Consider the following 15,536-nt stretch of genomic DNA (forward strand, 5'->3'; position numbering starts at 1 on the left):
CCACCCCCACCCCATTGGGAAGCTAAAGAGGGAAGGAAGGTTCTTGATCCACAATGAGTTAGGCATGGAAAGAATTCGGGTCTCATTGGAAAGCTTGGAACTGTGGCTGCATTTCTTTCTCTTTTGCCCCGACACTGTTGTCAAGGTGAGAGGTTGCCAGGGTGAAGATTTGACCTGTAAGAAGGAATTCTGAAGAGGTCAGCTGACAGCTCCATCCTTGGTGGTCCTTGGTCAGCATGGGACAGGTCTCCTCTCCTGGCCACCCGTTCTATGCTGCTGGAGGGAAGGGAGCTGGCTGAGAGGACTTGAGGAAGCTGGAGCCAGTGCTCTGTGAAAACTGTCAAGCCATGTTATCTTATCGCCCGGCCTGGCATCCAGGAGGGAGGATTTTACTGTATTCCAGGGCGGAGCTGGGATTTGAGTGCCTGCTCCTGGATAACCCAAGGTTTCACACACTCACCTTTGCCCCCACTCTGCGGCCCCCACTCCATGTTCCTCAGAGGCCCAGGGCCTGGCCACAGCTGCCTTCATCTGCCTGAGGCAGGATATTTAACTTTATCCCGACTTTTAGAACTGGGAGGTTTTGTCACCTGTAAGGGAAGGAGAAGGAAGGAAGTACAACACAGGACTGCATTATGTCGCTGCCTGCAGACTTCCGGCCCCTGCAGCCTGCTTTGTGAAAGACTCTCCCCTTTGTACTTCATTCTCCAATTATAGAGGTCGCAGATATTGGCGGCGTACTGCATCAGTTCACAACCCCATCTCTGCAGCCTCTGCAAGCCTCTGAAACCTTCCCTACTTGGTGTGCTTGGGGGGAAGGGGGGCACCTGCCAAGCCGCCTCATGGGCTTGCCGAGGAGAGGACCGATGGAAAAACACATCTCAGGTTCGCTATAACAGTGATTTCAAAGTGTCGGCTAGGGTCCTGTAAGTATACGTTCTCAGGCTTCAGCGTCAGGAACCTGGGCAGGGTGAGGATGGCCGTTGAGTGGTCTGTAGCAAACAGTTCTCTGATATATGCCAGTGTCTGGGAACCCCAGCTTTACTTGGATGTAAGACATGGAGTTCTGAGCATTCAGAGACGTTTCTACTGTGTCCTTGGTGCCGAGTGTTGGGTAGCTTCTGTTTTGAAGAAATGAAAGACACGGACCGTCCTCTCTCCCAAGAGGTCCATGGGCTTGTTGGGAAAAAAAAAGGCGGAAAATGACAAACTCATGTTGGAGGTTTTCACTTGCTACAGAGAGCCTTGTTTTAACAGATAGGGCTATGGAGGTCCAGAAAATGTGCTGATACCAGACCCATCAGGCTCTTCTGAATGCATACACACACGTGTGGCTGACGGTCACCAGTCCCCCATCCCAGGTTGTTTGTTCTCACACACAACAAGTCCTGCAAACGGACTGCTCATTCCCACAGGCCCCAGGGGTACTCCTTCACCACTGGTTCCCCAGGAAAGTTGCCAGGTCATAACCGGAGTGCCGGCTGCACTCACCCTGGGGAGATGGCTTGCTTCTTCAGTGGCTTTTAGACAGTGGTCATAGACGTAGCTGGTCAAAGTCTTCAGCCCCAGAGGAAGGCAGAAAGATCTAGAGGTATCTTTGGTATCCTTGGCTGTGTAGTATATAGACCAACCTGGGCTACATGAGGCCTTGTCTCAGGAAACTGAGGTAAATAAAAACTCTTCTGCTAGTACAGGCCAGAGTATGAGGTGGGTCAGACTGTGAGGGTTCTAAGGGCTGGCGAGATGGAGGAGGCAGTTAAAACCTGGACAAACAGCTTTTCAAGAAATGTCGAAAGCCAAGTATTGGTAGTCCACACCCCAAGAGTGGTGCTGGGGGTTAAATACACAGCCAGGCCCTGGAATTTCAGGGCACTCCTAGACGTCACAGGGGCTGGTGGAGCTGACCTGTACTTAGAGGCTTTGGGAGGCAAACAGGTCACCCAAGGGATCAAGGCTGTACCCCTCCTTTATGAAGGACTTTGGGGGGTTTTCTCCTCAGGTTGGAACCAACTCAAGATACTAACTTTGAAGTTGGGTTGGGTTGGTTCTTGCTTTCCTCTGTGGCCACACGTCTTTGCTCTTCCCAGGCCCTCATTGTGCTGGCTGCCCTTGGCACCACTCCTGGCCTCCAGCCCGCACCTGTGGGTGGGGGCCCACTTGCCTCTGGCTTGAGCCTGCAGCCTTCTGGCCCTGTGCCTGTTGCGTAAGTAGCCTGGCATGGAACAGGGGCTTGTAAACATCTCTGGAAAGCCAGGAAACAGGTCTTTCAGCTTTGTGGGCCAGCTTTGTGCCCCCATCATTATAGCACAGAAGCTTCAGAGAAGACAGTAGCTGACATGTTGGTTTATCCAGTGAGACATCAGTGTAAGGAGACTTCGCTGTGAATGTCATGGAATGCCTACCTCATGAAATATCTTTTGATTCATTCCACCCCATCTCCCAACTGTGTAAAAATATGTAAGCATCCGCCTTTTCTGGACCTTACAGGGGCAGATAACCATGTTGGGTTCAGCCCACAGGCCATAGTTTGCCTCTGGTATAGGGTGAGGATTCACGTATTTCTGTCTTGTGTATTTATTTGTTCTAGAACCTCACCACTTGCCCATGGGAGGATTGGAGATGCAGGCAGGAGACTTGGATCCATAGATGTCTGCTGGAACGCCGTCTTGTGGTGCTAAGACAGACTATAGAGCTTGAGCTTGGCTGGATTAGAGAGCCAGGCAAGGCCCTTCGTGAAAGCAAGTGGATGGGTGTGAGAACATTAGCTGTCTCAGGCCTGTCTCCGTCCGCAGCATCCAGAGTGGCAGGACCCTGATACCTTCTGTGTTTTGCAGATGAGAATACTGGGTGTGGTAGATTATTTGATAGACAGTTTTAACGGGGAACCACAAGGCATGGGGTAGCACGGACAGCAAAAATTAGTTTTCCTAGAATCCAGCATGTGTGTGGAGGCAGAGTAGGCTCCCTCAGGGGCTGGGCCTTGGACAGCCGATGGCAGCTGGAGGCCATTGGCCATTGCCAGCATCGCATCCATTTGTTGCTATGAATGCAAGGCCTCTCCACATTTTCCATTTAGCAAACCACCTTGTCATACTTCGTTAGGGCCTTAATTTCATTTTGCTTCCTTAGAGATTCCCTCTCCAGATGGAGTCACATTCTGAGATACTGCAGCCTGTGCGGGAGGTCATCTAAGAACGTGGAAACAGAGGGACTTGCTAGCCATTCTGGAGTAGGGTATGGGCAGTTCTGTTTCTCTGTAGTTTGCTGCTTGAATTTGGTGGGATGGTGGCCACGAACCTTTACTCAGCCTTCTAGCACTCGGCTAGGGTCAAGCTCTGAAGTTTCATGTCTTCCTGGACCATGAGGGATGACCAGAGTGACATGAGCACCTTCTTGTTGGGCAGTGGGAGAAGACTTGAGACTCCTGAAAGCACATCAGTGTTGTCCTCTCGGTGTTGGGGCTTGTAGGAGGCTACCCGGATTCCTTCCAGTGATAGCACTGATGCTTCTTGAAGCAAGTATCAAGATGTAGACACCTTCTGGGCTTTATGGTGATTCGGTCTGCCCACATTCATTCATATGGTTATCTTCAATGTTGTGACAACTGATGGGCACTGGCTCCCTAGTCTTTGCACAACCCTTTTTTTCCTTGTGCAGAGACCTTGGGTTTCCAGAGAGTCAGAGCAGGAGGAAGAGACATGAAGTGACCTCTGCTCCTGTCCTCTGGGCATCCCGGCATAGTAACCTCCGGCTAACTCTCCCTCCCATCCCCCAGTTCTGGGAGAGCAGATGGTTAGTGAGCCACAGCCTGGTTTGCTGTGCTCAGGGTCTGTCCCCGTTTGACATGGACTTTCTGACTGTGGGCTTCCTGTAAGTACTGTGACAGGGATTACCTGGAACTTTGGACTCTTTTCACTTAAGGAAGCTGGCCCTTCTCCAGCAAGCCCAGCAGCTAGATAGACCATGGTGCCCTGAGTGCTCCTTCCCACTGGTTTCCTTTAGGATTGAGGTCTCTCTTGTTTATGAACAATTCTTCTTACGTTGTCCTAGCCCTTCCAGTGATACACATCAAGCCGAGTGATGTTTTTCTCATGCCCATGATGTCAAACACTGCCTTTGTGTTTACAAGTCCCATCTGTTTCCTCAGGTGGCATTTCCTGGGGCGCTTTAGTGGGGCGACTTTTCCCCTTTTGGTACATCTGGGATTTGTATTTCCATTGAACCAGAGGTGAAGCCCATTGGGTGTATGATCCATAGATACAGGGACAGGGACCCGGGTGCTGGTTTGTGACAGTATGGGGCACAGATATGGGTCTGTGTGCATGACAGCTGTTGTGTGTAGAGTGGCATTTGAGGTGGGAAAGTGTTTAGAATGGACTCCTCTCCTCCTACCCTGCCCAGGACGGTATTCCTATTAATGTGCACAGCAGTACAACCACCCTCGTTCTCTAACGTTGACCTGGGGTAGATGGCATAAGAAACTCAAGCCTTTAGCCCCACCATATCTTACATGGTGCATAGTGATCAAGTCTGCCCTTGCTGGTGGTCTGTGACTGCCTCACTGTGTCACCAAGATACCTCAGGTATGTCAGGAAGGGACCACACTGCTCCACTGGACTGGAATCTGCCTGGGTTTGGCTGCTGCTCTGATAATAACCAATGGCTGGAGCAGAAGAAGTCCACAGATGTGTCCTTTCAGCAGATCAACCCTGGGAGGCCTGCAGTGAAGGCCTAACTGTCTGTACCTACCCCCACCTCCGCAAAGATTCCTTTCAACAGAGCCCTCTCAGAATCTTCTCACGCTGCCCTTTCTGTCTCCTAGGGCATCCCTCTTCTCCTGGACGGAAGGTCAGGTCTTGGAGTTCTTCCTCTGACATCAGGAGGCCAACATCCCCCAGCAGGTAAGCAGACTGCTCCCTTTAATGTGCACCCAGTAGGGCAGCATCTGGTGCCTGAGATGCACAGACCAGTGCGTGCATGTCAGGGTTGGAGAGGAGGGATGGCTTCCTGCACACAGAGACTTGCTGAAGCAAGGGGAGATACCTTTCAGAAGTCTCTGGTGACCCGCGTCCTTTCACAGGCCCCAACCATCAGCATCTCCCTTATAACCCTCTCTCTCTTCGTCTCCTCCAGTTCACAGTGTGCCCAGCTGGCAAAGGTCAGTTGCCTGAGGCCGGCACCTGTGTGCTTCCGGGATGGCCGCGTTCCTGTTTACTTTCTGAGAATTCCCATTCATGTCCTATGGACAAACCAGCCCGGCAACTTGCTGTCTCTGGTGACAGCATGGAGCAGGGCCAGTGGCCTATCCTGCCTTTGCACAAAGGAGCTGTTATTCTAACATGGAGCTTCCCAAGTCCAGGGATACGCAGTTGGTTCCATTGGTCCTGAGGTTATAGAGCACCCCAAGCCCCACTGCAGGAGCATCAAGAAGAAGGGCTGGACCAGAGGGTTAGTGGGTACTTAGTGTTGAATTCTTCGGTTCGTTTCTGACCTTTCCCATCCGGCTGTCAGTAGGACCAACTGTCACTGTCCCCAGTAGAGTCAGTGAAGGAGGAATTTCCACGTGATAGGGTGGCACCTTGTGTCTTTCCTTGTCCAGTGGGAAACAGTGGCTACTGCTAAGCACGAGGCTCTTGCTCTGGAGACTGACAAGGGAGTTCGAGGACCATCTGCCGGGTCATGTTATCTTCCGGTCTGTACCGAGAATGCATTTAAAGAAAGCCCACAGCGGAGAGTTCCGGCATTCTCTTTAGATCCACGGTGCCCTCTGTGAAGCCAAGCAAGCTGCTTGATACTTGTCTCTATGTCTCTCCCGTCCTTTTTGTCTTATCTGTGTCCATGTGTGCACTAGGGTAGGCAGAGTGCCTGGGTGTCCTGGGATACCACAAAGCACAGCAGGAGCTGCCAGTCCCGGGGTCAGTGTTCAGGCTCTGAGGTCTGAGGCTTAATGCCCAGGAAGTGACCAGCAGCAGGCCTTTTCCTTATAAGTGCAGTTCCTTGCCCTGTAGATGCTGATCTGTTTGGGTTGTGGAAGCAAGCTGAGAGCCATCCACATTCCACACATTCCTTGGTCGTGGCATTGGCCAGAGGAGGGGCCAGGGCGCTGAAATTACTATCAGTTGCTGTAGCTTGATTCTCTCTGGATGAACAAAGGGGTTTCCAGAGGGTTGTGCTGCAGGAAATGGGGCAGGGGGCTGTTTCTGCTCTCCCCCATCAGTCTTACTGGTCTTGGCTATGGGGTAGAGGCTGGTTGAGCAGGCCCTGTTCTAATCTGTGTTAGATGAGACTAAAGGGCGACTGCTCTTTGGCCCCAGCACTTTCCTGGGTGGTATTTGTGTGGTTTGCTTTTTCTGGCACTCTGCCAGATGCACAGGGCCAGTAAGATGTCAGGGGAGAGGAAATAGGAGGTGCCCTGGGTGGCTTTTGCCTTGGTGTCTCCTACTTGGGAACTCAGTGAGGGGAGGCAGGCCCTGTGTGCTCACCCTGCTCACCTTGAGTGCAGTTCAAGGACTATATGCCGGTCGTCTTAACCCTCAGAAAGCCCAGCACATGGTGGCTGTGATTCATTGTGGGCAGGTCCTGTGATTTTTTTTTTTTTTTGTCCCAGGAAAACAAATGTCCTATGTTCTCAGTCTTTACCTTCATAACCAGATTGATTCAGAGGTCATTGTGATAGAAAGCTGCCCAGGGATTCTATACCCAGAGTTCTGCACTGGTGGCCATTTCTGTTGTTTACCTGGAGCCCCTGCTATAAAGGTGCAAAAGCTTAGCCTGCTCTTGACCCCTTTGCTTTTGCTCCAGTTGGAAATATTTTGCCCTGTGACCATGCATGTGGCTGCTCAAAGTGAGGGGCAGAGCGGTCGAGTCATTTCGAGACCAGCGTGATCAGCCCATGTACCAGTGATATAGTCTGGGTGTCTTGCCTGATAGGTTCTACCAAGTAAAGGCAGGAAAAGTCTTAAGCACCGCAGGTAGCATTGTAGACATCGTAGAAACACTGCAAACAGGAGCAGAGAAAGTCAGCAGTCGAAGGAAACGTTTTAGAGGGTTAAAAACACAGGCATACAGCAGGCACACAGAGAAAAAGGCCCTCTGACTGCAAAGCAGAGGGACAGAAGGACATCAGTCTCTTTAGGACTGTTTGTTTTTTAAGTCTCTGAAGTTTTCCCCTCCTAATGTAGGGTTACTTAGTTTGAAGACAGGTATGAAGGTTGATAGGTCCACAACTGTTGTCCTGATCTAGCTTTGAACTTGCTAAGCTGGACCATCAGCAGAGAGCCTGCTAGTGGGAGACAAAAGCCTACAGGATGTTTGTTATAGGCTACCGGGGCTTTTGACTGCTCATCTTGGAAATTAGACACCTTTATTACCTAGCTATGGCAAACTCCCCCACCCCCTCCTTGTCTACCGGGGAGTCTAAATCTTAGTCTCTCACCCAAGACAGTTAGGAGCTCAGCCCAGCAGGTTAAGAACGAGTAGGGAGCCTGAGGTCTTGGAGAACCCGAGCTCTCTGTCCTGTGGGTCCCATCGTCCCCCACCCCAGCCTTGCCACTCTGAGGCCACCACTGTGTTCCACACCTGAGCGTGGCTCCAGCCCCCTGCAGCTTTGATGCTCACCCGCTCCTTTCGAATTTTTTCAGGCCCTGAGCTCTCTGTGTGCCCTGCCCATTTTACAGATGAGAAAATAGGCGTCTGAGAGGGCCTCATTCAGACTTAGCCCAGAGGGGTTAGTATGAAGTAGCAAAGCCCAGGCCTAGAACTCCACCAGGTTTGTGTGCCCTCCAGGCTTCCTTGACTCACTTCTTAGCCTGTACCTGGGAGGCCACAGGAGCCATTGGAATGTCCTATATCCCTGATCCCTTCACTGACCTGTATGGAGAACCACAAAGGAGCCACAAAATAGAAATTAGCAGGTGAAGTTAATATTGGAATGGTAACTGACTTTCAAAGTCAAATAGACAATTAAGAAATTAAATGGTCTAAAAGGAGGGTTCCATCAATCTATGGCGGCTGGCCTTGTTGACTGTTTTCTTTAGGGGGACAGCTCATGGACATTGCGGAGAGTCACTAACAAACTTTCTGACCCTGTGTTAGACCTTATATCTTGAATGTCCCTTGAAGGCCCATGTGTCGAAGGCTTGACTCTCAGTCTGGGGTACCACTGCCGGGTGATAGGACCCTTAGGAGGTGTAGTTTTATGGGACAAAGTCATGGGCCCACTTTTGAGCTGTGAATTAGGATTAGGACACAGGGCAGGAGATAGTGGCTCTCAGACGGAGTCTTAATAACTAATGCCCACAACCCAGCCTGCGTGGAACCCTCAGACCATCTCCAACCAGCTGACATTCAAGTGCGGAGTGGGCCCCCTTGGGGGTCAAGTGTGACCTCATAGTTTCTGGCAGGTGATGAAGGAGGCCGGTGGTTGGCAGTGGCTACAGGAGGTTGTTCTTGGTGTCTTCCAAAACCTCTACCTTGAAATAGCAACAAAATACCTTTGCATCTCCAGTCAGGAAAGGACTTGAGCTGAAGGTAGGCAAGATCAGCAGCAGGGGGTGGGGTGGGGTGGGGAGGCTGGATAGAGAAAGGAACCTAAGCCCACTTGACAGCCTCTTCAACCTCCTTTAAGCAGGTGTGCCCTGGGGACAGGGAAGACATTCTTATCATACTTGAGGCAGGTTGTAGAGGAAGAAAAATTCCAGTATTGTTTATATTAAGGGCTTTAGAATGTCTCGATGAAATATACTTGGACTCGCGGAAGACCCTTCCAGGCCGTTCAGAGACACGCTCATTCCCAGGCCCTGTGCCCTGAGTTCCCTGTCAGCTCACTACTTAAAGCAGGCCGTGTAGACTGACAAGTAGGGAAAGCAGGGAGGTATAGGACGGGGTAGTCTGAAGGGGTTCTGGGTCTCATCACTCACCCCTGTGGCTACCAGGTGAGCTGTGCACACCGTCCACGCGCTTTCCCTACCTGTCAGTCTGCACTGTCTGCCCTCCATGGTGGGGTGTCCCTCTCCCCCGCAGTGAAAGAACATGGGAAGAGCCCGTGTTTGCCATGTTCCAGTAAATTCAAAGACTTTGTAGGATCCAATAAGAAAGGTGAACGGAAACCATGCAAATAATCACACACACACACACACACACACACACACAGAACTGTGAGTTGGGGGAGGGGAGGCAGGTGTACCTGCATTGAGAGTCTATCAGATACACATCACCCCGGGCACTGACTATAATCTACGTCCTCCAACGTACTCCACTGCTGCCCTGTGTGACTCTTAGTACCTGATACAGGGCAAATGCCATCTATTCTTTACACTGTATTCTTGAGGGAGTAACCATGAAGAAAAGCTATTCATGTCTCTTACAGACAATTTCTTAAAGATTTGCTTCACTTTTACTTATGTGTGGAATGTTTTTATCTCTTCTCTGAGAACTCCATGTGTGTCTATAGTGTGTTTTGGTTGTATCTACTCCGTCCTGTTCCCCTTGGACCACCACAACTTCCACATCCTCTTTCCAACTTGATGGCCTCGTCTTTTCTTGTAACCTACTGAGTCCCATTAGTTCTGTCTATATGCACACCAGTGTGAGACCAGCCCCTGGGGCAGGTCCCTCTTACCATGAGGGGTAACCTCAACTTGTGTGTGTGTGCGTGAGCATGCTAAGACAACATTGCACAGCATCCCTCTGCACTCTCCTACTCTCACATTCTTTCTAACCCTCTCTTCCCTGATGATCCCGGATCTTGGGGGAAGACTGACATAAATTCCCCATCCATGGCTGAGTTATCACAATCAGTTATTCTCAGCATGTTGGCCAGTCATGAGTCTCTGAATTAACCTTTGACCTATTTTTTTTTTGTCTGAATCTGTTTACCTGTGGTTGTTTGGATTCCCGGATGAAGGAGTTCTGGTAAAGAGGTTGAATTGTATTTATTTGTTTAGCGAGGGCCTCACATAGCCCAGGTTAGCTTTGACTGACCATGTAATCAAGGGGCTGGCATTGGGCTCCTGACTCTCATGCCTCTGGGTTTATAGGCATGGACACCATGACTGTTACGCAGACTGCACGCTGGGCAAATACTCTACCACCTAAGCTACATATTTAGCCCTGTATTTCATTCTTGAATTATTAAAATTATCTATGCAAAGAATGTATAGCGTGATGGCCCATACCTGTAATCTCATCCCTTGGTAGACAGAGGCAGGAGGATCTCTGCAAGTTCAGACCAGGTAGGGTACTTATATGCACACGCAGTAAGACTCTGTTGAAAACAAAACAATTGTCCTCTAAGTACAGACAATTTTTTTTTTTTGGTTCTAGCCACAATAGTATTTACATAAATTAATGTGGATTTACATAGATTAGTTTAAATTTGCATAGACTAGTTTCCTTGGACACTCATTTCCCCCGCCCTGTAAACAGGAATCCAGAGTCTCGGAAGATTCTCAAGGACTACAAGGGAATCGGATGTGTGCTCAGACTTGATGGAGAAGGAAGGGACTAGACAACTGGAAAGATCCAGAATCTTAACACAGCAGGCCCTAGGAACCAGACCTTGAGAAGTGAAGCCGCCCTTCAGGATTTGCAGAATCACATGTCCGCCCTTGTCTGTCATCCTGCCCTGTCACCAGGCCTCTGCTTCTCCCTCTAGGAGCACCTGACCCAGGGATGGCTGCCAGCCCTTGCATAGTAATTCTTTGTGGGACATGGTCCTGGCCACTTGGGATTTCTTAGTTTGCCAAGGAAGATACTGGGGCTTATGAGTAAGGGACAAACTTGGACCTTGTGCTCCTGCAGTGTGGTCTGTTGTTTTGGTGTGTGGCAGACAGTGGTGAGGCTCATTTTCCCTCGGGCAGAGACAGATCCTGGAGCCTGGTGTGTGGTGTGGACCAACCACACTGTACTAGGCAGTTGAAGAAGCAGAGAGTTGAACATTGGTGGCTTGTGCGAAGCCTCATTGATGAGTCACCTATCTTGTCCCTGTCCAGTGCCCTGCCGGGGTCGCCAGCAGCCCTGGACTGTGTGCTCAGTGAACACATCTTGGGTCCTTTCCTTTTCCCTTGACAACATGGCCCACACTCTGTCTACCCAGAGAGCATTCGATGTATACTGGGCTCAGGAACCCTTAGTGTGGTTCACAGAGGGTTCAAAACACCTGTCGTTCCTGCAAACCTTCACAGTACTTCGGTTTCCTATATACCTTCACTAGATTTAGTTTTAAAAAATTGTGTGTGTGTGTGTGTGTGTGTGTGTGTTTTGGCTGCATGTGACTGTGCAGTGCCCTGGTGGCTGAAAGAGGATGTCAAACAGATCTTTTTGGATGGGGGTTACAGATGGTTATAAACTGCTGTGTGGTGCTGGAAACTAAATTTGGGTCCTCTGGAAGAGCTCTTAACTACTGAGCCACCAGCCACCTTTACCAGATTCTTGAAGGATTGCCCTGTAAAAGTAGCTGGCAGCCTGGCCTCAGAAGAAGGCCTTAAGGCCTGTGAAACATAACTGACCGTACACCAGTCCTCACGAAGGAATTGAATGTCTCCCAGAAGCCACCAACAGAAGCCATTGTCAAACCTGTGTCCTTGATAGATTTTATGTCTTTGGCATTTGAAAGGGCATACACTCATATGTTAATGCGCTCACTTTTGGAACCACCTGCCTTGTGAAATCCCTGTGGATGCTGTTGAACTTGATGGAAATCGGAATGTGAAGGTGCTTTCCAATGACTGACAAGCCCAGGGAGCAGGTCCCGGCCTCTTACTAGAAGGTGGTTCCTGGTCAGCAACTCTTGGTGCTGAGGTGCTAGGGTGGACTTGGGAGGAGATTTGCGAAAGAGGTGGGGTTTTTTGTTTTGTTTTTCCGAGACAGGGTTTCTCTATCTAGCCCTGGCTGTCCTGGAACTCCCTCTGTAGAACCTCAAACTCTGAGATCCACCTGCCTCTGTCTCCCCAATGCTGAGATTAAAGATGTACACCACCAGTCCCCCCTAGGAAGTAGGTTTCAAGTGATGTTCTCTTTGATCTTGACAAAGGGGGATGCGGGAAAACAGCCTGGGTTTTGTTCAGCATTGGTAAAGTGCTCTGTGTTGGTTTATGATGAAGCTTGGTCTGTGCTTAGCAGCGTGCAAAGCTCCAGTTGATTTGTCTTTCTTGATCTGCTCAAGGCCAGGGGCCCTGGGCTAGGCATTCATTCAAGCTTCAAGTTTACAGAGGAGGGACTTGCGCCTCCAAGTTGAACATCGTTAAATCAAGGCCAGCAGCTGGGAGAGATCGATCCAGACTGGGTCATCTGAGCTCAGCACCATTAGCCAGGACCCCCTAAATATCCATGAGCTCAGATGTTGCAAAGCCAGAGAAGGTTCTAAAATGGCCCAGCGTATGAAGACATTGTCTGGCAGTAGCCAAAGGCAGAGAGGCTACGCATGAGCCACTGGCTCTGGTAGAGTGTTGAGCACATGACTCCTGTGTGGCTTTGATCTCTTGGTTTCAGGAGAGCTTGGTGTCCTCTGCTGAGTAGTCTGCATCCAAGTCACTATGGAGGCCTTGACCCAACCTGAGGTGCTGAGTTTCAGTGGATTGTATAACTTGGCCTGACTTCACATATCCCCTAAAGTTCTTTAGTTCTTTATCCCACAAAAGTAGTTTTCAAACTGAGTACCCCAGGGGTCTTTTGGACATGACACCAACCTCCCTGTGGACAGCCCATCCCTGCCACTCAGACCTGATCTGTCTTCAGTTCCCTTCAGAGAAGACTGGGAGGTGGTCCAGGAAGCACCCAGCAGCTAAGGCCAGCTGAACAGCAGAACTGTTCTCTGGCTGGGGCCTTCAGGGCCTGGGATTCTACAGGCTGGGACCATATAAAGTCAGAGTACTACTTAGCGGATAGGGTGGCATCCCCACTGAACATCAGGGTCTATGGTACAGAGAGAAGAGCAGCTGCTTGCTCTCCTACCTGCCAAGAAAGACCCCTCCCCTCAATCCCCACCCACCCCAACCATTTTATGGGACCCCTTTTCCCACTTCCCAAGTGGTTCTTAGGCTAAAGCCTAGATTTGAATTCACACCTTGGCCTCTGGCTTACTTTGTTCCTCTAGAAGACAGGAGTGAGAAGTTCAGCTCTGAGTGGGCTCATACCAAGGTGAGATAAACCTCGAGTATATAGACACTGAACCCACAGTAGGTGACAAGATGCCAGAGGCTGCCCCTCTTCAATGTCTGTATCCAGGTGGCTCTAGGGCCAGACTCCCATCCTCCTCTCAGCTAGGGTCAGGGTTTGCTCAGCCAGTTTGAGTTGGTCTAAAGGAGAATGCATGCACAAACACTTTAGGAATCTAAAGCTCCAGGGACAGCACCAGCTCCTGTGGCTCTCAGCACCTAGAACCGGCCGCCGTTTGCTGGTGACAGCCTGGGGAAGCTTCCTGAAGCCTCCCTTGTTCTGCCTCTTCTCTTTGTAGAGCCTGCCTCTGTATCTGGACACAGGTTTTCTTTCTGCCCATCTGTGCCTTGATCCCGAGAGCAGAAACACGTTCTCACTGTACACGTTTCTCCATACGAGCAACTTTTCAGATGGTTCATCATGTGGGTAAACTCAGGGACTGACAGATTTCAGTTAGGCATGACACTAACCCATCACAGTCCTGGTGGCACCGCACCTCCTGGGAGTGACTTTGTTAAAAGTATTGGTCAGTGTAGTGACCACTGACACGGTGGTTTTCCTCCAACACATCTCACATACACTCCTGAAGGTGATCCGGTAGGCGCTCAGTTTAGGGTAATGCTTTGTCTGATGACCCCCATCTCGAGAGTTTGACTAAGGCTTCTCAGCTCCATGGTCTGCTTGTCCACACTCACTCCATCATGAGCTGTTAGGTTTGTAGCGTTAGGAGGGTTCATTTGTATTTCAGGACAACCTAAGTCAAAGAACGTTCTCAAATGTTCTACAACAGTCTGAGACTTTCAGTGAGTGGAGTCTTCCACTTAGCACGATTCCGTTATACTATGGCGTGCACTAGCATTCTGTTCCTTTCTGAGGCTGTATAATAATTCTGTCTTACTGGTCTGTTCATCCTTCAGGGGTCATGGGGTTTTTTATCGCCTCTTGGCTGTTGCTGTGAATGGTGTGAAGTTGTTTCATTTAATCTTTGAAGAGCTGACTTCTCATGTCCAAGGTCTTTGAGACCTTCAGCCGTTGACCCCCTACTCCCTCCCCCAGGTTTGGCCCCAGTCTAAGCCTTAAGGCTTGGTTTGCCCTGGAACTCCAGTTGTCTTATGGTCCATGTGAGTCAGTCACACATTCTTTGCTGTAGTCCCCAGTGTGGTGTGTCCCCCAGCCATGTCCTAGTGAGCCCCAGGCATGTCAGGACAACCTGAGGCCAGGTGTGCAGTCCTGGGGTTAATCACAGGAAGCTTTGTGAGGAAACAGCTTCCTGGACAACCTCTGAGCTGCAGCGTCTGAGTCCACCCTGAGAACCTTGCTGCTCCTTCTGAGGGTCCATTGAAAAGACTGCATCCCAGGCTGATGGGCCTCTCTGCCCAGTGGGTAGAGGCAAGAAGTGAGGGAGGAAAGAATCTTTACAGCCACTCCTAGGGCTACACAGGTTCCTCTCCTGAGGGATTCCTATCTCCTATAGCCACTTCCCCTTCTTCCTGCCCGCTCCGTTCCTCCCCTATAGCTCCTTCTACCCTGCCCACAACTTGAAAAAAAAAATGTTCCTTTTCTGTTGGGCCCAGAGTGATGGCTGTTCTTGTCTTTGCTGGATGAAGTCCTCCGAGGTGGGACAGGGAACCTTCATTCTGAATCTTCTTGCCACCCTTAGGTTCCACAGCAGGGTAGGCTAGACTTCTGCCTAAGTTTTGAAGCTTCAGAGGCTGATACATACCTTCTTACAGAGAGGGAGAAAAGAAGTCTATAAGGAAAGAAGTGTTATAAGGAGAAAGATGAGCCCATCTCTGACACAGCCAACATAGGGCATACCTGACTGGGTCCGCTCATGCCGATTACCTGACGGCTTCCATTGTCTGGATCCCACCGTCTGTCCAGTCTGTGCTTCTGACCACAGAGACACCTCTGGTGGGTGAGAAGCAGGCTTTAGCTCCTGCAGCTGTCAGTTCCAGCCCTCCTGGCTCCACTGCTAATCCTGCTGTAGCCACCTGTCCTGGTCCTGGTGCTGGGCAGACTGGTGCCTGGGAAAGCTGAATGTGGTGCTGCCTTTGTGCCCAGAGCATGTGTTACCACCATCTTGTCCTGTTCATGGTGCAGAAAAAGAAAGGTGGCCTAGGGCAGACAGGTGGGGAGCCGCCTGGTGTCCTGTGTCACCTCCTGCAGTGCAAGTTGCTTCCTTCAGGAAATTTTCAGGCTGCTTGCTTCCCAACTTTGACCCAGTCCCCAGGGAGGAGACAGGCTGGACCAGGATGAACACAGGACATAGAACCCTTGAAAGCAAGCAGGAGAAGGAAATGACAAAAGAAAGATGAAGAGTCCCTAGCAAGAGTGAGATGAACCCCCAAGCAAGAGGGAGCAGAAGGAGGCCTCTGTGT

The 15,536-nt window shown here is 50.4% G+C and overlaps 1 protein-coding gene across 4 annotated transcripts in view; it reads left to right on the forward strand.

Moving 5' to 3' along the window:
- Sh3bp4 (SH3-domain binding protein 4) overlaps nt 1-15,536 on the forward strand; it is a 79,002-nt gene that overhangs the window by 26,779 nt on the left and 36,687 nt on the right. For all 4 annotated transcript variants that reach the window (NM_022693.4, XM_039084182.2, XM_039084183.2 and 1 more), the window contains exon 2: nt 4,823-4,901. The gene's annotated coding sequence lies outside the window, so the exon portion shown is untranslated. The remainder of the gene's footprint in view (nt 1-4,822; nt 4,902-15,536) is intronic.

This window comes from Rattus norvegicus, chromosome 9 (genome assembly GCF_036323735.1).
Source record: "Rattus norvegicus strain BN/NHsdMcwi chromosome 9, GRCr8, whole genome shotgun sequence".
NCBI classification, from domain to species: domain Eukaryota; kingdom Metazoa; phylum Chordata; class Mammalia; order Rodentia; family Muridae; genus Rattus; species Rattus norvegicus.